Consider the following 23042-nt stretch of genomic DNA (forward strand, 5'->3'; position numbering starts at 1 on the left):
TTCGTTAGTATCATCTCTAAGTTCATCTTCATTACTGCAACCAGCAATAGTTTATTCTTTTTAATGGCTCAATAATATCACATCTTCCTTATCCATTCTTCTGTCAGTGGACATTTAGGTTGTTTCCATGTCTTGGGTATTTTAAATGATGCTAATATGAACCCAGGGGAACACATATATTTTTGAATTACAATTTTTTCTTCTGGGTATATGCCCAGGGGTGGGGTTGATGGATCACATGAGAATTCCATTTTTAGTTTTATGAGGAGCTTCCATACTGTTTTCCCTGGTGGCTGCACAATTTACGTTCCCACCAACAGTGTAAGAGGATTCCCTATTCTTCAGAGGCTCACGGGCATTTATTAATTCGATTTAAAGTCCCTTTTATTTATCATTGAACTGAAGGTGCTGGACTGCAAGGGGATGAAAGGTGAGCCTTTAAAACAGTGTTCTTTTTAGATCTCATAGAAGCTTTGATCCCATAGAATCATCCCAACCTTAGACTTTGAAATTTCAAAATTTCTACTAACATCACGTGAAGTCTCTCAGACAGTCCTTTCTAACATTTAGGTTTCCTGTCAGCTCTGGAGCAGACAGTGGTCCTTTGGGTACTGTCAGCTAAATATTCTCTGCAGGGAGTTGGGAAGATTCCCCTGCTTGACAGTGACCTTGGTTCATCTGCCTACAAATGGGGAAAATACGAGTTAGGTTTAGGTTTTCTCTGATGGTTGTCTAAAGGTTATATAAAAGTGCCCACACGGTTGCTCCCCAGTTTGTGTTCAAAATCAGAGATGCTTATGATTATCATTGTTACTAATCTCACTCTATTGTAAGTATGTATTGATGGCCTGGGATTTAATATGTCTGTTGAGTAGAATCCAATTTAACCATGTTTTATGCAAAGGGCATTCAAACCCATAGAAGAAACATGGTGAATGGAATCTTCAGAAAAGTGACCAAAGGAGTGAACAGCTTTCAAATAGTCATCACTAAGGTGGCCAGAGGTGTACAAGAATAGTTTGGGCATCAAATAAATGGGGTGGGAGAGAGGCAAGGAAATTGTTTAAGCTGGGTTCCCTTTCATGGGTGCCGTTACACTCAAAAGAAACTGTGTGGTGCAGCCTCGGGTGGGAGTCACCTCTGATTGTGGCACAACTTGAAACACCGGATTCTTGACCTTGGGACCACCAGGGAAGTTCCCAGAAAAGTGTTGATCTTAATGAGCACAGAAACACAATTTTCTTTCTGTACCTAATGGAGTCACCTTGACCAGAATCTGTATCGAACTTACCTAAGTTTGAAGAAATAGTAACTGTCTAAATACACTTATAAAAAAGGTGGATTCATGTTGATGTGTGGCAGAACCAATAAAGTAATTAGCCTCCAATTAAAATAAATAAATTTATTATACAGAATGAAGTGAGTCAAAGAAAAAGGTAAATATTATATTCTAACACATATATACAGAATCTAGAAGAATGGTACTGAAGAACTTATTTGCAGGGCAGTAGTGGAGAAACAGACCTAGAGAATAGACTCATGGACATGGGGAGAGGGGAGGAGAGGGTGAGATGTATGGAAAGAGTAACATGGAAACTTACATCACCATATGTAGCATATACATATGCTACATATACATATGCTACATATACATATGCTACAATGGGAATTTGCTGTATGGCTCAAGAAACTCAAACAGGGGCTCTATATCAACCTAGAGGGGTGGGATCGGGAGGGAGATGGGAGGGAAGTTCAAAAGGAAGGGGATATATGTATACCTATGGCTGATTCATGTTGAAGTTTGACAGAAAACAATAAAATTCTGTAAAGCAATTATCCTTCAATAAAAAAAAAGAAAAAAAAAAAGAGGGAGCCAATAAGATTATAGCTTGGCTTCCATGACCGCTGGAAAATGGTTCAGGCTGCTAGCCATCTGGAAGCTGTCCTCAGTGAGAAAAAAATCTTAAGAAAACCTCTTCTGATAGCACCTGCCCCTGGGTGACAGTGTTATTTTCCAGTGACCCACATTTATTTTCCTCTGGTGCCATGCTCCCGAAGAGTCCACAGTGCCCACCATTAGTAACTGTCAGTCTTGGAAATGTCTGATCCCAGGACTCCACCTCTCCCTCTTCTCACATATTAGATTACATCTTTTAATGTTGTTTGCTGGACTGATCCCAAATTTCTAGAGGAAACACCCTCCAAGATGGCACTGTCCCCTGTGAGCCACCATATTTTCATTTCAAAATATCACCCAGAATAGCAGCTTTAAATCTTCCTTTTTCTTAAAATAAAGGAGAGAAAGACATGTATTTTACACTGTTGGGATCATTCACAAGGTCCCTTTAGGAATGCCCAGTTCCAAACTCTCCTGATCCACTCTTACATCTCACTGAGATTTTGACCTGTGCACCTTGAGAGAAGGCTTGGCTTAAGGCTAAAACTAAACACATTCCCCAAAGCTTTTCCTTTGTTGCCTGTATAGGCTCACAATCTTCTATGTTTCCTACATAACACCTAAGTGACAAATTGATACAGGGACACTTTTTTTATTATTTTTGTATCTTTTGGGAATATCTGGACTGTTTTTATGAAGCTGTGTTAATTCTGGGACATTCTGATAATTTTGACTGGGCCAAAGTTCCCCCAACAAAGTTGGTTTCAAGTTAATTTCTTTCTTGTTCAATGTCAGGAACCAACAAATTGTTCCATGACCAAACCCAGGGATATAATTGTCCCTATTGGTGCATATCAACCAATGTTTGTGGAGTGAATCCATGTGTGAGTTCTTGATTCCCCGACCATTATTCTGTTTCCTGAATGTATATCTGATTCAGTCACCTAATGTGGAGAAAAATGAAGATCCAATCAAAATCAATACAGTGGGCATTTTATAATCTAATCAGGCACCCCTTTCTGATTTTGCTAGTAGTTGGATAGAGGGATGATGGGATTAGAAAAACCTGTAAAAGTCTCAGCCTCTGAAGAAAGGATGCAGAATCTTCTGACTCCTGAGTCACTGGCTGAGTCCTCCACAAGGCCTATGGTCTGAGCACCACACCAACATCACAGTGGTAAGTTACTGTCAGGACTGTTCTCAGACATCTTTAGCTGACCTTAAGGGTGGCATGGAACTCAAAATGACACAGAGAGGTTTTGTGTTTTTTTAATTATTTCTCTTTAGATGATAATATTTCAGGTTTTCATTATGCCTCTAATTGTATTTACCCTGAATCCCAATTATTTTGATTCATGCTGTAGCTGATACCATTTTCAGATAGCTTTACCATGATGATATTTTTAATAAAAATATCTGTAAATTTATTTTTTGAAACGTAAAATATTTTTTTTGTGTACACCTGACTTTCATGTAGGAGCATTTTTTCAAATTTACTATTCGTTGTAACTGCAGTAACAGGATGGAGGCTGTGTTGCTCCACATGACAGTCTTCTTCCCATAGACTAAATGATCATCTGAAAGTCTTCCCCAAATAAAGTTTGGAGTCAACTTTCGGGCTCTTGGTAACCACTTCTCAGTGGGACATGAATTAAACAAAGAAGTGGATGTATCTGAATGTGCTAGGGGTTGAGATGCTTGTTACTGAAACCAGTAGGGGAAAAGCTACAGCTTTGTGCCCAGTGAACCCACAGTATCAAAAGGAACGCTTCCACCCTTGCCAGTGCATAGATCTTGGCCTTGACTAGGTTCTTCTGAAGGGCTGGGAGACAGTCTATGGTGTGCTCACATTTGCCCTGAAATGGGTGCTTTGTTGCTTGGCATTTTCCACAGGATTCCTTTTGGCGAAGAGTCAGGATGAATGTCCCAACCCCACCCAGACTCCTGGACCTCGCAAGAACAAGCCTGCCGAGGGATGAGGACTCAGTCATTTCTGCTTTGGAGTTTCTACCCACGGAGCTCTTCCCACCCCTCTTCATGGAAGCATCCCAAGGGGGACACATTGAGACTCTGAAGGCCATGGTGCAAACCTGGCCCTTTGTCCGCCTGCCTCTGGGGGCCCTGATTGACCTGCCTCATGTGGGACCCCTACAAGCAGTGCTGGAAGCACTTGACGTCCTTCTTGCCCAGAAGGTTCCCTCAAGGTGAGCCTGACTTGGGGAACCTGGTAAAATCCTGGGTGTCCCAGAGAAGACAGCTGGGGTGAGGGAATGTGGGTGCAAAGGAATGGACCAGAGGGTTCTGAAGATGGAAATGAAGAAGGCTTGTCTCATTAAGGGAAGTGCCTCTGGAAGCATAAGAGTGCCTGTAATGAACAGGAGCCTGAAATATCATGTACTTCTCCTCTTAGTGATCCTTAAAGTTACTAGAAGTGAAGATTCAGAAAGGACAAGAAAAGAAAGTGAGATGGAAGAAAGTCAGAGAGGAAAGAGGGCAAGACAGCAGGTGACATCAGTAATCTGAAATTACAGCGGAGGAGAGCAGTGTGAGCTTAATTTTTGTGGCTATTTTTTCTTTCTGGGTGGATTTTAATGCATCTCTACCAATCTCCTTTTTCTCTATAGGAGGTGCAAACTGCAGGTGCTAGATTTGCGGGACACTGGTCATAAACTCTGGAGCATGTGGTCTGGAGCCAACAATCATGGATGTACAAGCTCAGGAAGAGCACCAGTGATTGAACCCAGCTCGATAACAAAGCAGCACTTGGTGCCATTGAGGGTTTTCACAGACCTTTCCCTGAAAAAAAGGACCTTGAAAAACTTCCTCACCTACCTTCTCCAGTGGGTGGAGCAGAGAAAAGCTTCCATACATCTGTGCTGTAAGAAGCTGAAGATCTTTTCAATGTCAATGGAAAATATTGTGAAGGTCCTGAGCTTGGTGCAGCTGGACTGTATCCAGGAGGTGCAGGTGAATTGCACCTGGCATCTGTCCACCCTGGCCACTTTTGCTCCTTTCCTGGGCCACATGAGTAATCTTCAAAGACTCGTTCTCTTCCCTATCCATGTGTCTGCCTTTAGGAAGCACGAGCAGGATCACGTTGTGCAAATTACCTCCCAGTTCCTGAGGCTGGGCCACCTCTGGGATCTTCATCTGGAGTCTCCCTCCTTTCTTGAAGGCTGCCTGGACCAGATGCTCAGGTGAGTGTGCACCACTGTCTGGGTAACACTGAACATAACATTAGAATGTCAAAGTCACTGTCACTGAAGGGTGGTGTCCCATGACCATGGAAATAAAGATTGCCTGCTAAACTGTTATAGTGGCTCTTGAAAGGGACACCTTGCTGTGAAGGTATAGATTATTGACTGGGATGTTTGGATCTGGCCCTGGAGGGTTTGTAATTTCTTCATTCAGCAAAGGTGTTTATGTTCAAATGACTTCAAAATAGAGGAAATAAAGGGGACTCTGTTGGGGAATCACATCAGAGCAGAGCATTTCTGAAGAGAAGCTCTATGTTCACCAGGATTGTGGCCACAATGAGCTTGTCTTAAACTATCTGTCTGTATAACTTGTTTTTTTGTGCTCCAGACAAGGTAATTAATATAAGGGAAAGTGATGATTCTGGAGATTATGTTAATCCAGCTGAGCCAAATGGATAATAAAAAGTGATGGAAAGTTTGTAGATGATCCAGGAATGTAAGTGAGCCCATTAGCCTGGCATCACATTTGATGTTGTAGAATCTTGTGTAAGTGTATTCTTTATGAAGTTCTCTCTAGATCCACACCTGGCCAAAGATATAGGCATCTGGAGCCCAAAGTTGGACTGAAGGAATCCCTAGATTAAATAATTTTTTATTTCATCCACCTAGCAATAAAATTCAGTGATGACCACCCTTGATCGAGGCTCTGTGTCAGGCTCTCCTCTGAGCATGTTCTAGTGCCTTCCATTATACTCATTCATCTCCATAAGGAAGTGGAGTATGTTGTATTCTGCTTGATAGATGAGGGAGAGAACTTTCAAGATTCTATGAATTGACTCAATCACATAGTGAAGGTAACAGGACTGAGCCTAGATTGAGACTGGGCAATCAGTGTATTGACCCTCATCAGATGGTCAGACTTAACTTTTGCCCTGAAGAAACCATTTGCTATCACATGTAGCCACCATGGGGCTTCCCGGGTGGCACTAGTAGTAAAGAACCCGCCTGCCAGTGCAGGAGACACAAGAGACTCGGATCGGATTCCTGGGTCAGGAAGGTACCCTGGAGAAGGAAACAACAACCCACTCCAGTATTCTTGCCTGGAAAATGCCATGGACAGAAGAGCCTGGTGGGCTACAGTCCACAGTGTTGCCAAGAGTCAGACTCGGCTTAGCAACTGAGTACCACACCACCGTGTAGCCACCTGGCACCCAGTTTCCAAGAACTAATTGTTTGGTTTCTCCCCAGGTGCCTGAAGACCACTTTGCACAACCTCTCAATAACCAATTGCTGACTTACGGAATCTGACTTGATCCACTTGTCCCAGTGCCCGAACATCTGTCAGCTAAAAAGCCTGGAAATTGTTGGTGTCACCATGACTGATTTTAGTCCTGAACTGCTCCAAGTTCTGCTGGAGAAAGTTGCAGCCACCATCCAGGAACTGTACTTAGACCAGTGTGGGATCATGGACTCCCAGTTTGAGGCCATCCTGCCTGCCCTAAACCGTTGCTCCCAGCTCAGTTCCTTCAGCCTATGTGGGAACCTTCTCTCCATGGCTGTCATGGAGAAGATGCTGTGACACACCACTGGGCTGCCCTGTTTAAGTCAGGAGTGGTATCCAGCCCCTCAGGAGAGTTACAGCCCTCAGTGTGTCCCCCTGGAAGGCAGACTTGCTCACCTTCAGACTCAGCTGTTAGAGATTCTGAGAGACTTAGGCCAGCCCAGGATCATCAGGATTTTCCTAAGTCCCTGTCCGCACAATGGTGAAGACTTATGTTGTCATGTGGAGCCCATTATATATAGCTATAGTACCCCTGCCTTGATGGTTGTCTCTATGAAAAGCTTTCTTCTGGGCACTTGGAAACAGAAATCTAGGACATGTGTACTTCATAACATGAAAATCTATGGTTTCAGACATCAGCTCAATGTGAATGGGCAAAGAAAAGATGATCCAGCGGAAGTTCAAGATTGTAAGGGGAAATGTAGACTCTGGAAAATGATGGCACTTTCAATGACATGGGTTAAATAGCATAAGAATACAGAATGTAATTTTCTGAGTATACTGAAATGGTCAGAAATAAAGAAATCTTCAGTATATATGGACTGGTGCCCTCCAGGATACAGAATCATTTTCTCTGTTTTCACCTCAAGATATTTAGTTACTGATGAAAGAAAATGCAATGAATTATCCATTATCTGAAACCTTACTATTCCCACTAGTTCTCCATTCTGTCTTGGATTCAGCATTTATACAAAGCTACCAAAGAATTATAGTTCACCTAAGCTGCTTTAGCAGCCAGCACAGGGAGGAGCAAGGGAAAGAGTCCAGTCCTCTCTCTAGAGATAGACATTCTGAGCCTCCAGACTCCTAGGTTACCTGCTGGTACATGAGACCAGGTGACATGAACTAACATGGTGAGCAGGACTGTAGGTTTTAGCATGCTATAAACATTTGCTGTAATGTACATGTTCATTTAGTACAAATATTTGTGCTGTGATTTATATACATAAGATCCATCTTTCAAAACTGTAAAAAAAGTTGAGTACTTAAAAAAATGCATGAAAGGCCCCATGGATTGTAACCTGCCAGGCTCCTCTGCCTATGGAATTCTCCATGCAAGACTACTAGAGTGTGTAGCCATTCCCTTCTTCAGGGGTTCTTCCCCACCCAGGGATCAAACCCTGGTCTCTTGCACTGCAGGCAGATTCTTTACTGCCTGAGGTACCAGGGAAGTCCCAGATAGAGGAGCCTGGTGGGTCCTCTGGGGTCCCATAGAGTTGGACAGGACTGAGCGATTAACATGAGGAAATAAATGAGAAAACTGTTTTTAAAAACTAAATTATAATACTAGGTAGTTCTCTGACTAATGCACGTGGATAATTTTATAAAATGCTTGAGTTCGTTTGGAGCCACCACAGAAAATAAATTATTTTAATAATCATTCAAAAAGAACAGTTTCTTCTTTAAAAACTAATTAGAATAGGGACCTCCATGTTGGTCTAGTGGCCAAGACTCCATGTTCCCAATGAAGGGGCCTCGATTGGATCCCTGGGCAGGGAATTAGATCCCACATGCTGCAACTAAGGGTTCCCGTGCTGCAACTAAAGATGGATCCTGCATGCCACAATGGAGTTGGATGGACTGTCCTGAATGCCACAACCAGACCTGGAGCAGCCAAATAAATAAATGAATAAATAAATGTTTTTAAATTAAATAAGTCAAAATAAAAATCTGAGCCATGTGACTCCAATAACTATTTTTTAAATTTAATTTTATTTTTTAACTTTACAATATTGTATCGGTTGTGCCACACATAAAAATGAATCCACCACAGGTATACATGTGTTCCCCATCCTGAACCCTCCTCCCTCCCCATACCATCCCTCTGGGTCGTCCCAGTGCACCAGCCCCAAGCATCCAGTATCATGCATCGAACCTGGACTAGCGACTCGTTTCATATATGATATTATACATGTTTCAATGCCATTCTCCCAAATCTCCCCACCCTCTTCCTCTCCCACAGAGTCCAAAAGACTGTTCTATACATCAGTGTCTCTTTTGCTGTCTTGTATACAGGATTATTGTTACTATCTTTCTAAATTCCATGTATATGCATTAGTATACTGTATTGGTATTTTTCTTTCTGGCTTACTTCACTCTGTATAATAGGCTCCAGTTTCATCCACCTCATTAGACCTGATTCAAATGCATTCTTTTTAATGGCTGAGTAATACTCCATTGTGTATATGTACCACAGCTTTCTTATCCATTCATCTGCTGATGGGCATTTAGGTTGCTTCCATGTCCTGGCTATTATAAACAGTGTTGCGACGAACATTGGGGTACATGTGTCTCTTTCAATTCTGGTTTCCTCAGTGTGTATGCCCAGCAGTGGGATTGCTGGATCATAAGGCAGTTCTATTTCCAGTTTTTAAAGGAATCTCCACACTGTTCTCCATAGTGGCTGTACTAGTTTGCATTCCCACCAACAGTGTAAGAGGGTTCCCTTTTCTCCACACCCTCTCCAGCATTTATTGCTTGTAGACTTTTGGATCACAGCCATTCTGACTGGCGTGAAATGGTACCTCATAGTGGTTTTGATTTGCCTTTCTCTGATAATGAGTGATGTTGAGCATCTTTTCATGTGTTTGTTAGCCATCTGTATGTCTTCTTTGGAGAAATGTCTATTTAGTTCTTTGGCCATTTTTTGATTGGGTCATTTATTTTTCTGGGATTAAGCTGCAGGAGTTGCTTGTATATTTTTGAGATTAGGTGTTTATCAGTTGCTTCATTTGCTATTATTTTCTCCCATTCTGAAAGCTGTCTTTTCACCTTGCTTATAATTTCCTTTGTTGTGCAAATCTTTTAAGTTTAATTAGGTCCCATTTGTTTATTTTTGCTTTTATTTCCAATATTCTGGGAGGTGGGTCATAGAGGATTCTGCTGTGATGTATGTCGGAGAGTGTTTTGCCTATGTTCTCCTCTAGAAGTTTCATAGTTTCTGGTCTTATGTTTAGATCTTTAATCCATTTTGAGTTTATTTTTGTGTATGGTGTTAGAAAGTGTTCTAGTTTCATTCTTTTACAAGTGGTTGACCAGTCCTACTCAAACTCTTCCAGAAAATTGCAGAGGAAGGTAAACTTCCAAACTCATTCTATGAGGCCACCATCACCCTAATACCAAAACCTGACAAAGATCCCACAAAAAAAGAAAACTAAAGGCCAATATCACTGATGAACATGGATGCAAAAATCCTTAACAAAATTCTAGCAATCAGAATCCAACAACACATTAAAAAGATCATACACCATGACCAAGTGGGCTTTATCCCAGGGATGCAAGGATTCTTCAATATCTGCAAATCAATCAATGTAATACACCACATTAACAAATTGAAGGATAAAAACCATATGATTATCTCAATAGATGCAGAGAAAGCCTTTGACAAAATTCAACATCCATTTATGATCAAAACTCTCCAGGAAGCAGGAATAGAAGGAACATACCTCAACATAATAAAAGCTATCTATGACAAACCCACAGCAAACATTATCCTCAATGGTGAAAAATTGAAAGCATTTCCTCTAAAGTCAGGAACAAGACAAGGGTGCCCACTTTCACCACTACTATTCAACATAGTTTTGGAAGTTTTGGCTACAGCAATCAGAGCAGAAAAAGAAATAAAAGGAATCCAAATTGGAAAAGAAGAAGTAAAACTCTCACTATTTGCAGATGACATGATCCTCTACATAGAAAACTCTAAAGACTCCACCAGAAAATTACTAGAACTAATCAATGAATATAGTAAAGTTGAAGGATATAAAATCAACATACAGAAATCCCTTGCATTCTTATACACTAATAATGAGAAAATAGAAAGAGAAATTAAGGAAACAATTTCATTCACCATTGCAACGAAAAGAATAAAATACTTAGGAATATATCTACCTAAAGAAACTAAAGACCTATATACAGAAAACTATAAAACACTGGTGAAAGAAATCAAAGAGGACACTAATAGATGAAGAAATATACCATCTTCATGGATTGGAAGAATCAATATAGTGAAAATGAGTATACTACCCAAAGCAATTTATATATTCAATGCAATCCCTATCAAGCTACCAACGGTATTCTTCACAGAGATAGAACAAATAATTTCATGATTTGTATGGAAATACAAAAAAACCTCAACTAGCCAAAGCAATCTTGAGAAAGAAGAATGGAACTGGAGGAATCAACCTGCCTGACTTCAGGCTCTACTACAAGCCACAGTCATCAAGACAGTATGGTACTGGCACAAAGACAGAAATATAGATCAATGGAATAAAATAGAAAGCCCAGAGATAAATCCACCCACATATGGACACCTTATCTTTGACAAAGGAGGCAAGAATACACAATGGATTAAAGACAATCTCCAATAACTTTAAAAAATATTTAGAATAGCAAAATTTCAGAGCTGGAAGAATTACAATTGTGTTTTTAAAAATGCATTTTATATTTTAGAGAAGTTTTATCTTCTATCTAAAACTGAGCAGAAAGTAAGGGACTTCCTATGTAAATCCTGCCCTCAGCACATGCATAGCCTTCTGAGCTATCAACATTCCCCACTGGATTGGTATATTTGTTATCAATGATGAACCTACATTGATGTATCATTATCCCCCCTACATATATAGTTTATATTGAGGTTCCTTCTTGGTGTTGTGCATTCTCTGAGTTTTGTCAAGTACATAATGACATTGTAGAATCACACAGAGTGTTTGCTCTGCCTATTTATCCCTCCTCCACCTCAACCCGGAGAAAAATCTGATTATGTCACCATTCTCAGAGTTTGCCTTTTGCAAATTTTTTTTTTGCAAAAAAAATTCATAAAAAAAATAATTGTCATGTAGTTGGACTCACTTATGTAGCCTTTTCAGATTGGTTCTTTCACTTAGTAATAGACATTGAGGATACCTCCATGTCTTTTCATGGTTTGATACCATTTCATTGTTTGAATATATCACAGTTCACTGGTTCTTTCACCTTTTGAAGGACATCTTGGCTTCTTTCAAGTTTTGGCAACAATGAATAAAGCTGCTATAAGCTTCCATATGTATGCTTTTTTTGTATGGACAGAATGGACTGATACCAAGGAGTGAAACTGTTGGATTGTAGGATAAGAGTACATATTAAAATTATTTTTTTCTTGACAATCCCCCCTGTTAGACAGATACCTTTCCATGAAGAGTAGGAACAGTGTCTCTACTACCCTATGGTCCATATCAGACCACAAGGCTGTTAAGGTAGTAAATAATTACAACTGCATGATCCCTGGAAAGCTTTATCATCAGTTTATGGTCAAATGTTATTTTTTATTGAAAAGTCAATTTGGGGAAGATCAATGTCATATTATTGAATACCAGCCTTTGACTGTGTGGATCACAATAAATTGGAAAATTCTGAAAGAGATGGGAATACCAGACCACCTGACCTGTCTCTTGAGAAACCTATATGAAGGTCAGGAAGCAACAGTTAGAACTGGACATGTAACAACAGACTGGTTCCAAATAGGAAAAGGAGTACGTCAAGGCTGTATATTGTTACCCTGCTTATTTAACTTATATGCAGAGTACATCATGAGAAACGCTGGGCTGGAAGAAGCACAAGTTGGAATCAAGATTGCCAGGAGAAACGTCAATAACCTCAGATATGCAGATGACACCACCCTTATGGCAGAAAGTGAAGAGGAACTAAAGAGCCTCTTGATGAAAGTGAAAGAGGAGAGTGAAAAAGTTGGCCTAAATCTCAACATTCAGAAAACTAAGATCATAGCATCTGTTCCCACCACCTCATTGGGAATAGATGGGGAAGCAGTGGAAACAGTGTCAGACTTTGTTTCTTGGGGCTCCAAAATCACTGCAGATGGTGATTGCAGCCATGAAATCAAAAGACGCTTACTCCTTGGAAGGAAAGTTATGACCAACCTAGATAGCATATTCAAAAGCAGAGACAATTTGAATCAGTTCTAATGAGGTGGATGAAACTGGAGCCTATTATACAGAGTGAAGTAAGCCAGAAGGAAAAACATAAATACAGTATACTAACACATATATATGGAATTTAGAAAGATGGTAACAATAACCCGGTGTACGAGACAGCAAAAGAGACACTGATGTATAGAACAGTCTTATGGACTCTGTGGGAGAGGGAGAGGGTGGGAAGATTTGGGAGAATGGCAATGAAACATGTAAAATATCATGTAGGAAACGAGTTGCCAGTCCAGGTTCGATGCACGATGCTGGATGCTTGGGGCTGGTGCACTGGGATGGCCCAGAGGGATGGTATGGGGAGGGAGGAGGGAGGAGGGTTCGGGATGGGGAACACATGTATACCTGTGGCGGATTCATTTTGATATTTGGCAAAACTAATACAATTATTTAAAGTTTAAAAATAAAATAAAATTAAAAAAAAAAAAAAAAAAGCAGAGACATTACTTTGCCAACAAAGGTCTGTCTAGTCAAGGCTTTGGTTTTTCCAGTGGTCATGTATAGATGTGAGAGTTGGACTGTGAAGAAGGCTGAGCACCAAAGAATTGATGCTTTTGAACTGTGGTGTTGGAGAAGACTCTTGAGAGTCCCTTGGACTGCAAGGAGATCCAATCAGTCCATTCTAAAGGAGATCAGTCCTGGGTGTTCATTGGAAGAACTGATGCTAAAGCTGGAACTCCAGTACTTTGGCCACCTCATGTGAAGAGTTGACTCACTGGAAAAGACCCTGATGCTGGGAGGGACTGGGGGCAAGAAGAGAAGGGGACGACAGAGGATGAGATGACTGGATGGATCACTGACTCGATGGACAAGAGTTTAAGTAAACTCTGGGAGTTGGCGATGGACAAGGAGGCCTGGCGTGCTGCAATTCATGGGGTCGCAGAGTCAGACACGACTGAGTGACTGAACTGAACTGAATATAAATATGTAAGATATAAAAGAAATAATACTGCAGTTAATATATATGTCCATGTGAATTACCTATAAAACAAAACTCCATGTGTTTTCCATGCTCCCAGTTATACAATAATGTCATAAGGATGTACTGTACAGTGTGGGGATAAAAATTACTAATACTATATCTTACATTTGAGTACTGCTAAAAGAGTAGGTCATAAAAGTTCTCACCACAAGAAAAAACTATAACTATGTGACATAATGGTTGTTAAGTATTTATCGTGATGATCATTTTTAAATATGTATATCAAATTATTTACATATACACACAAAATAAATACAATGCTATATGTCAATTGTATTTTAATAAACATGGGAAAAAATGTAATCTGAGAAAATATGCCAAAAGAGAAACTAGAAAAAAAGAGACAAAGGTTTTACTATGAAAACAGTAACAAATATTTGTATTTCTGATTGATTCAGCTGCATAAACTGAAATGGCCAGCTGAGATGGAGCAGAGAAAGTGTTGCTGGGTGATCCTGTACTAATCTTCAACACTCAGACAAAACCAAGTGTGACTGGGTGGCATGGACGTGATTAAATACCAATTTAAGGAGGAAGGATCTGTCACCTAACTTTCTCATCAATAGAGGAAAACTACCCCTTATTTTTGGTAAACTTTCTTCCTAGATTAGCAGTATTCAAAGTTCTGGTCTCAAGACTCCTTTATATTCTTAAAATGTATTGAGGATCCTAAAGAGCTTTGTGTATGTGGGGTATGTCTATCAATATTAATCATATTAGTTAAAGTGGAAGGATGCTTAAAAACTCATTTATTAACTCAATTATGCATACCAATTCAAACCTATTTCATATTTTTACCAAAAGTGGTTATGTTTTACAAAAAAATGAGCATAATATAAAAGCCAATACAATATTGTAAAGTAATTAACCTCCAATTAAAATAAATAAATTTATATTTTTTAAAAAAGAGTCATACCTAAAAAAACTAACAATTTTATTGGGATGTAATTTAAATATTTTATAAAACATCCAGTTAATCTCACCTGGTGGCTCAGATGGTAGAGTCCACCTGCTATGCAAGATACACAGGTTCAATCCCTGGGTTGTGACGATCTTCTGGATAAGGGAATGGGAACCCACTCCAGTATTCTTGCCTGGAGAATTTCATGGACAGAGGAGCCTGGTGGGCTACAGTCCTTGGGGTCATTAAGAGTTGGACACATAAATTTGGTCACATAAAGACTAACACACACACATACAATTTATATATTTTACAAAATATACACTTAAAGTATGCAATTCAATGTTTTTCAGTATACTTACAGAACTCCATAGCTGTCACCAAAATCTTAGAACATTTTTATCACCCCCAAAGAAACTCTATACCCACTAAGAGCAATGCCCCATTTTCTCACAATTGTCTCAGGTCTTGACAGCCTCTGATGTACCTTCTGACTTCACGAATTTCCCCACTTCCACTGACATTCACGTGATGGTCTGTCAGTCAGTCCTTTCCAACAATTAGGATGTCCGACAGCTCAGTGGAGGGGATCCTTCTGAGTCTCCTGCTTGAGGGAATCTACCAATCACTCACTTCCTGGAAGAGGGCAGTCTCTACTCCCTGGCTCAGATCAGAGTTTACCAGCTTAAAAAGAGGGAAAAGGGCAGTGGCATTTATATTTTCTGTGAAGATTTTTTGAAGAAGTGGATGATAAGTGCCCTTTCAATGGATGTTCAACCAACAGAGATGTTTATGATTATTATTGATACTAATCTCACTCTACGGTACCTCATGAATAAAGAATTGAAGAACTGGTTATTAAAAGTCTATTTAGTACAATCCAGCTGAACTCATTTTAATGCAAAGACCTTGATACCCAGAGTAGAAATGTAGTAAATGAAATCTTTTCAAAATATACCAAGGTGGAGAACACCCTTAAGAGAATCTCATCTTTGGCAGCCAGTGGTGCAGAAATATTTGGGCATCGCTCTGAATGGGGGAAAGAAAGGTATGGAGAATTCGTTGGAGTTGAGGGAGATTCTCACCTTATGTCTTGAAATTTCAAAAGGATCACTGTGTGGAACCCAATGTGGCAGTCACCACTGAAAATAGTAGACAAACACCAAATATAGCTTCTGAATTCTTAGGGAAAAGGTGGTGAAATTTGTGAGCATGCTAAATATGAGGAGAAAAACAGAATTTTATTTCTATTCTTAATTGCATTGCCTCAATCAGAAATTGCATTAAACTTAGCTAAGTGTGAAGAAGCAATCATTATCAAAATATACTTGGGGGAATTCCCAGGTTGTCCAGTGGTTAAGAATCCACCTTCTAATGCAGGGGACATAGGTTTGATCCCTGGTCAGGAACTAAGATCCCACCTGCTGTGGGGCAATTAAGTCTGTGTGCCAAAATGATGGGCTTGCACATGTAAGACTGCACATGTAATATCCTGCATTCTACCACTAAGACTCAATACAGTCAAATAAATAAACATTTTTTAAATATATGTACATGGAAAGGGCCAATGGGATTATGGCTGGGTTCCCAGGATCCCTGGAAAATGGCTGCTGCTAATTGCCAATTGGGAAGCATCTCCTGTGGGAAGAATCTAGAAGAAAATATGTCCTGGTAACAGCTGCCATGATGAGGATAGGGCTATTTGCAACTGACTCTTGTTTATGTCTCCCCTGGCTCCAAGTTCCCAAAGATCCCACACTATCCATCCTCAGTGGCTCTCAGGCTTGGAAAGGTACGAGTTCCCAGGATTGGATGACTCACTCTCCACTCACACTCTCATAGTTAGTGTTTTTAAGTAAATTTGCTGAGTTGATCCCATCCTTATGGGAAGTAAGGAGCTCAAAATTAACACTGTCTCCTCATAGTTACTCCCTTCAAATTTCTAGACTCCATTCAGAGAAAAAATTTAATCTTGACCTTACAAAATAGGAATAAAATATTTTACACTGTTTGGGTCATTCACTGGGTACTTTTAGATATGTGAGTGCCTGCTAAATCACTTCAGCCATGTCCAACTCATTGCAATGCTGCCAGGCTCCTCTGTCCATGGGATTCTCCATGCAAGAATACTGGAGTGGATTGCCATTTCCTTTTCCAAAGGATCTTCCTGATTCCAGTGATTGAACCCACATCTCTTATGTCTCCTGCATTGTCAGGAGTGTTCTTTACCACTTGCAGATACACTCAGCTGCCATTCTTAAGAAACCATTGTCTTTAGAAAGAGTTTTAATTCTGGGACATTTTGATTATTGCTTTTGGTAATTGTTTACTATTATTATTATTAGTCTCATTCAGGAAGACATTAAACTCTCCTTATTTCACATCTAGGACTACATGGGTACCTATTAGTAAAACCCAATCAATGTTTGTGGACTAAATCCAGAAATGATTCCTTGATTGCCATGACCCCCTGTCCCCCATTTTTTCTCTTTTTTGAATGAATATGTGGTTCTATCATTTCATCTAAATAAAGACAAATATACACTCAGGATTAACCTGATGGGCTGTGCGTGTGCTTAGTCTCTCAGTTGTGTCTGACTCTTTGTAACCCCATGGACTGTAGCACTCCAGACTCTTCTGTCCATGGGGATTCTCCAGGCAAGAATACTGGAGTGGGTTGCCATGTTCTCCTCCAGGGGATTTTCCCAACCCAAGGACTGAACCCGGGTCTCCCACATTGCAGGTGGATTCTTTACCATATGAGTCACCAGGGAAGCCCAATCTGATAGAATATAATTAGGTACAACTTCCTGATTGGAAGGTAGTAGTTGAAAAGACAGATAATGTGATTAGAAAGGTCTACAAAAGCCTTACCCCTTACCCAGTTACCCAGGAAAAGATGCAAAATTTCCTTGCTCTGTAGTCACTACCTGGGTTCTCCACAGAACTGAAGTCTGAATACCCTGCCAGTCACAGCAGAGCTGGTAAGATAACAGTCTAAGGACACCCAGGTCTCCCTTATGGTAATCTGGTCATGAATGATGGCATACAGTTAGGGATTTCAGGGAGATTTTCCTTTTTCTTCCTTTTCAATGAATAGATTTCAGGTTTTGGTTTTGCCTCTAAGGGTAACTTTACCTTTAATAATACTTTGATCTGCAATTTGATGTATATCATTTTTAAATACCTACACCAACTAGATTTACTTTTTAATGAAAAATCTCTATTTGGAACTTTATTTCTTGACATTTAAAATATTTAGTTTGTGCACAAATAACATTCATTTTAGTGGTATCTCCTTAATCTTTCCCAGCCAGTTTACTGTGGGAACTGAGGATGGAGGCTCTTTTGGCCCACATGACTCCCCTATTCCCATAGGTTAGGGCTGTAAGTGATGGTCTGAGAGTGTTCCCCCAAAACAGATTGTGATCAGGTTTCAGGCTCATAGTACCCACCTCCCAGTAAGACATGATTAAGCAAAGATATGGAAAAAATGGATAAGGTAGTGACTGATGTTTCCATCTCCATGGTACTTGTGAGACACTACTTGAGGTTCCAGAAATGGTAGACCTATGTCATTTTGTTAGGGGAAGCACACTGATTGAAACTGCCCACCCTGGCCATGCACCATAGTAACCATTTGCATGAGTTGTTTTACGACAGGAGGTCCTGGTAAGGAACATGGAACTAATAAGCCACCACCAACCAGAAGAGTTCAGGAAAGGTCAAAAGGAGACACCATATGTCCGACCACCTCCCAGAATCCTTCTCTCTGGCATCCATCTTGGCTGAACAAGGCATGCACCACCAGGAAGGACTCTGAGTCAGAATGATTGGCTAAAGACAACCAGGAAATTAATCCATCACCATAAAACCTAAGACCACAAACCATGTGGCAGAGCAGTTCTCCTGGGTTCCCTTACCCTACTGCTCTCCGCCCAGGCTCCCTTTCCCAGTAAAATCTCTTGCTTTGTCAGCATATGTGTTTCCTCTGACAATTCATTTCCAAGTGTTAGACAAGAGCCCAGTTTCAGGCCCTGGAAGGTGTTCCCTTTCCTGCAACAATTTTGTCAACAGAGCCCAGAGTATAACTTGTGTAAACTAAGGCTCTTCCACTACTGCCAGAGGAGTAACTATGGCCACAATTTGGTTCTTCTGCAGTGTGAGGAGACACATGAAGGTCACGCTTGGCCTGAGAAGAATGATTTATTCCCTAAAAATACTCATGGGATTCCTTTTGGAGTAGAGTCAGCACGAGTGTCTGGAACCCTCTCAGACTCCTGGACCTGGCAGCAATGAGCCTGTGGAGGGACGAGGCCTCAGCTATCTCCCCTTTTGAGTACCTGCCCACTGAGCTCTTCCTACCACTGTTTATTTCAGCCTCCTTTGGGAGACACAGTGAGACCCTGAAGGCCATGGTGCAAGCCTGGTCCTATGTCTGCCTGCCTCTGGGGGATAGTCTGATGTAGTTGTTTCACAGAGGGAACCTACAAGCAGTGTTGGATGGGCTTGATGGCCTGCTTGCCCAGAAGGATCACCCCAGGTAAGTCTGATCCAAGTATCCTGGTAAGATCCTAGACATCCTGAAGAGATAGCTGGTGTCATAAGAGTGGATGGCCAAGGGATGGACCAGAGGCTTCTGATGAGGCTGATGAAGAAGCTCAGAGGCTTTGGCTATTGCTCAGTTCATTTTGAGAAATGCTTTCCAGCAGTGCAGGAGTGCCTAAGATGCAAGGGAACCTGAAAGTACATGTCCCGGCCTCCTCCTTAAGGGTACTAGCAGTAGAAAGCTAGAGAAAATGGAAGAAGAAAAGGAGATGGAGAAAGGTGAGGTGGAGAAGGAAAAAGAGGGCACGGCAGCAGATGATGTTAGGAATGTGAAGTAAAAGCACACATGGGAAGTCTGAGTGTTGCCTAAAATTCTGAGACTGTGATTTCATTCTATGTGAATCTTAAACCATTACACCCAATCTGCTATTTCTCCACAGGAGATGCAAACTGGAGAAGGGCCTTGGATGAGGAGGAAGTAAGTGGAAATCCTCATTCTGTCTGTATTACTGGGATTTTTTACAATGAGAATATTGCCCTGTACTCCTTGGGCATAATCAACAAAAGCATGGAAAACAAAAAAAGTTTTCTTTAATTGCTGAACCAAACCTGCTTGCTCACCACAAAGCAGTGAAATTAATATACTAACTGGGAATGGCAGAGAAAAGTGCAGGATTTACTACAGGAACTAAGAAAAGAACAGGGACAACCAGTTACTCAAAAGGACAAAATTTCCAGATGACTTTCAGGAAAAGACTTTTGAAGACAAGGTGAGGGAGAGTGTTGTGGAGAGCAGCTCCTGAACATTCTTCTGATTGGTTGGTGGTGATGTAATTAGAAGCCAACTTCATCAGCCTTCTTCTTCCAACTGCTCTGTGGTCTACTCGATTCTGGTCAGCATGCAGTTAACTTCTTCCACATGGTGGGAGTTTCAGTATATACAAATGGCTCAAGAATATGGCTCAGAATATTATCTATAGCCCCTGAAGTGGTTTTAAAGATCCTTGAATTTGATTAATGGCTGCTGCTAAGTCACTTCAGTCGTGTCCGACTCTGTGCGACCCCATAGACAGCCTCCTACCAGACTCCTCTGTCCCTGGGATTCTCCACGCAAGCACACTGGAGTGGGTTGCCATTTCCTTCTCCAATGCATGAAAGTGAAAAGTGAAAGTGAAGTCGCTCAGTCGTGTCCAACTCTTAGCGACCCCATGGACTGCAGCCTACCAGGCTCCTCCGTCCATGGGATTTTCCAGGCAAGAGTACTGGAGTGGGGTGCAGTTGTCTTCTCCAGATTAATGGCTAAATTATTATCTGTTGCTTGATTGTTCCCCCCTGTTTCCCCATTTTCTCATATTTTCTGTTTATATTTATTCTTTGGAACTTGAGGAAGGCCTAGAAGCCTAAAGGTTCTCTACAAACAAGAGGCAGGAGGAGAACTTGGTGGAGGATCAGTCCAGGAATGCCCCTTAGGGTCCTGTTTTGTTACACTTTCATATACAATTTACATTGTGCACTGTATTGACCACAAGTGTTATTTCTTCCATATCCAACCTATTTGTGATATTGATAACCAACTAGTGTTGAATTTCCCAAGATTTGCATTTCAGTGCAAAATAACATTTGGTTATAAACTGACTTTAAAGGTTTTCAGGATGTTATACACCTTTACTGCTCATCAGGCTTCTTGTTCATCTGTGGGACCACAGGGTGAGAGAGTTCCTGCCTTTTATGGGATAATCTCTAACAGGTAAGATTGTCAAGGGAGAAAAATAATTGCAATACATACCCTTTTCATATAATCCAGCTATCTTTCTTTTTTTTTTTTTTTTGTTTTAATGACACAGCTCAACTCCAGAAAAATAAACGACCCAATCAAAAAATGGGCCAAAGAACTAAATAGACATTTCTCCAAAAAAGACATACAGATGGCTAACAAACACATGAAAAGATGCTCAACATCACTCATTATCAGAGAAAGGCAAATCAAAACCACTATGAGGTACCATTTCACACCAGTCAGAATGGCTGCGATCCAAAAGTCTACAAATAATAAATGCTGGAGAGGGTGTGGAGAAAAGGGAACCCTCTTACACTGTTGGTGGGAATGCAAACTAGTACAGCCACTATGGAGAACAGTGTGGAGATTCCTTAAAAAACTGGAAATAGAACTGCCTTATGATCCAGCAACCCCACTGCTGGGCATACACACTGAGAAAACCAGAAGGGAAAGAGACACGTGTACCCCAATGTTCATCGCAGCACTGTTTATAATAGCCAAGACATGGAAGCAACCTAGATGTCCATCAGCAGATGAATGGATAAGAAAGCTGTGGTACATATACACAATGGAGTATTACTCAGCCATTAAAAAGAATACATTTGAATCAGTTCTAATGAGGTGGATGAAACTGGAGCCTATTATACAGAGTGAAGTAAGCCAGAAGGAAAAACATAAATACAGTATACTAATCCAGCTATCTTTCTCCTTGATATGTAATGAGTTTAAAACATGTCCACATAAAACGTGCACACAGATGCTTGTAGTGGCAAACCAAGGAAGCAACTAAGATGTCTCTCAGTAGATGAATGAATAAATAATGTCTGGTACATTCAAACAATTCAACATGAAACAGGAAAAGACACAGAAGTAACTTACATGTATATTACTAACTGAGAAGCCTGCCTACTGGACAATTCCAATTATATAACTTTCTGGAAAAAGCTTCCTTGATAGCTCAGTTGGTAAAGAATCCACCCACAGTGCAGGAGACCCCAGTTCGATTTCTGAGTTGGGAAGATTTGCTGGAGAAGGGATGGGCTACCCACTCCAGTATTCTTGGGCTTCCCTGGTGGCTCAACTGGTAAAGAATCCGCCTGCAATGTGGGAGATCTGGGTTTGATCCCCGGGTTGGGAAGATCCCCTGGAGAAGGGAAAGGCTCCCCACTCCAGTATTCTGGCCCGGAGCATTCCCTGGACTGTGCGCATGAATTGGTGGCCATATGTCAAAGGTGAGTCCCACTTTAGGTCCTGGGTGTGTTCTCCTTTCTATTGTAAGGAATAGAGGGTAAGCTAGAGGACTAAAATATCCTGGGGATTTCTGCTAGGAGGGAAAAAGTAGGCAAAGACCCATTTAATAGTGTCTTGCTATATGCCAAGTTGGGTGCCAAACTCTCAAGTGCATCATCTCATTGATTCCTAGAAAATTCCAGAACCTAGGTTTGTATCATTGTCTTCCTTCACACACACACACGCAGAACAGAAAAACTGAGCTCTTGCCTGACACACCTTCTTTCCAATATCCCCTCTCTCCTTGAATCAGCATCACCAGTCCATGAAACCTCAGCAGACTGTTTTTCTGTGAATGCCCTCTGTTTAGGGTCAATGTGATGGTTAATTTTCTTGTGTAAATGTTCCTACGCAAAAAAAAAAAAAAAAAAGTGCTGGTAAAACATGAGTTCTGGTTGAAGATGTTTCTGGAAGAAATTAGCATTGGAAACAACTGAATGAAGAGATCTGCCCTTACCAATGTGGATGGGCATCATGCAGTCCTTGGGTTCTAAACGAAACAAGGAGGGAAAATTCTCTCCTCTCTCTCTTCTTACCCACAAACGTTGAAGCTTCTGGCTCTCAAGTCTCCATGCTGTGAACCTTAAACAGTGGTCCCCTGCTTCTTTGGTCTTTGGTCTCAGACTTGGAGTAACACCATTACTTTACCTGATTTTGAGCCTTAATCCTCAGTCTGAATTATAGCACTGGCATCTCAGGTTGTCTAGGTTACAGATAGCAGACTGTGGGACTTTTCAGACTGTGTAACCAAGCAAGTCCATTAGCATAACAAAAGTCTTCCTATATATATCTGTATATACAGGTGACCCTAGAAAACACTGGTTTGAAATGCTCAGATTGACTTACACACAAACATGTTTCAAGAGTAAATGTCATTATACAGGATATAGTTGGTGGAATTCAGGGATGTGGAA

General features: G+C 40.8%; 1 pseudogene; it reads left to right on the plus strand.

Moving 5' to 3' along the window:
• Positions 1–4422: 4422 nt before the first annotated feature.
• On the plus strand, positions 4423–18982 carry LOC530668 (PRAME family member 8-like; annotated as a pseudogene).
• Positions 18983–23042: the final 4060 nt, after the last annotated feature.

This window comes from Bos taurus, chromosome 16, assembly GCF_002263795.3.
Source record: "Bos taurus isolate L1 Dominette 01449 registration number 42190680 breed Hereford chromosome 16, ARS-UCD2.0, whole genome shotgun sequence".
Taxonomy (NCBI): Eukaryota; Metazoa; Chordata; class Mammalia; order Artiodactyla; family Bovidae; genus Bos; species Bos taurus.